Source organism: Myotis lucifugus, unplaced genomic scaffold (genome assembly GCF_000147115.1).
Source record: "Myotis lucifugus unplaced genomic scaffold, Myoluc2.0 scaffold_0, whole genome shotgun sequence".
Classification (NCBI taxonomy): domain Eukaryota; kingdom Metazoa; phylum Chordata; class Mammalia; order Chiroptera; family Vespertilionidae; genus Myotis; species Myotis lucifugus.
The window spans coordinates 44,742,480-44,743,706 of NW_005871048.1; the positions used below are offsets into that span (position 1 = coordinate 44,742,480).

Consider the following 1,227-nt stretch of genomic DNA (forward strand, 5'->3'; position numbering starts at 1 on the left):
CACTCAACTATTAGCATGATGACAATAACTGTAGGAATTTGTGGTATCTGTCCTGGTGCCCAGGTGCATTTGGTTGTGCCCTGAGGGGTCTGGAAAAGGGGAAGCTGCAAATTACCCTGACTTTTCACAGGTATGTTATCTTAGATACAAAAAGACAATAGGTAAAGATCAAAGTTCATCTTTGTCAAGGGAGATACTGGCCTAGGACATGACTAGCCAGTATAAGTGCTTTTTAATTAAAGGTTTTTATTTTCAGACCACCCTTTGTTACTTTAGGTCTTTGAGTTTGCAAGATTGCCATGCAGGCCTTCCCTGAGCTGGTCAGGTTAGCACGTGGCCTCTTTTTCATCCACACTAATCTATATAATGAGATTGGAGTGGATAATCTCTAAAGTCCAACCTAGCATTCTATGTTCGCCTGGTGCTAGAAATATAGAGATGATTTCTAATGAACCATGCTTAAGAGTGAAAACTTATGTTTCTGTTTGGAAGTAACTGTGGCTCTCTGCCATCATGAAGATGAAAAGTCATGCTTGTTATACTTATAATGAAAGCATATGTTTGAAACTACTTATGTTTCAAATGCTAATTTTCTCATTGTAGGAAAGTTGAAAAGATAATTACATAGCAGCTTTTAATAGAAGGGCAAAGGTCTTTAGACTCTGAAATTTCTCTTTGTTATATATTGGGAAATTTCTTTACTAACAACAGATAGCCATCCAAATCCTAAAATTTCTTCTATCTTTAATTAACTATACTTTATTTACTCAGTTAGATATTTATTTGAAATTTCCTGAATGCTAATATGTGCAAGGCACTATAACAGAAACTGGGGTGTATAGAGACAAATATGGCATATTGAGGAAAGTCAGACTGCCTTCTCATATGAAAATAGAGGCATGATCAAATACATACACATGAACATCTGAAGCCATGAATTTAAATTATGTTGGAATCCCAGCTCTAGGGCTCTGCTTGAAAAACAAATAAATAACTACCCTAAATATAGTCATTAATATTTTTCAAATGAAAATTATATTCTCATAAACCTGTTAAAAAGAGATATATTCCTTTTGACCAGCTTTATTCAGTTAGAAGGATTTTCTTTAAATCCTATTTTTTAATGTTCCATAGGAATTTGATTTTAGAAAGCCCAATCATCTTGCATGACAGAATGCAGAAACGTATGTCTTTACAAATGGTCTGTTTTTATATCAGAATTTCAAC

The 1,227-nt window shown here is 34.2% G+C and overlaps 1 protein-coding gene across 1 annotated transcript in view; it reads left to right on the forward strand.

Annotated features, from left to right (window-relative positions):
• Positions 1-1,227, forward strand: part of ADAMTS6 (ADAM metallopeptidase with thrombospondin type 1 motif 6) — a 221,523-nt gene that overhangs the window by 204,662 nt on the left and 15,634 nt on the right.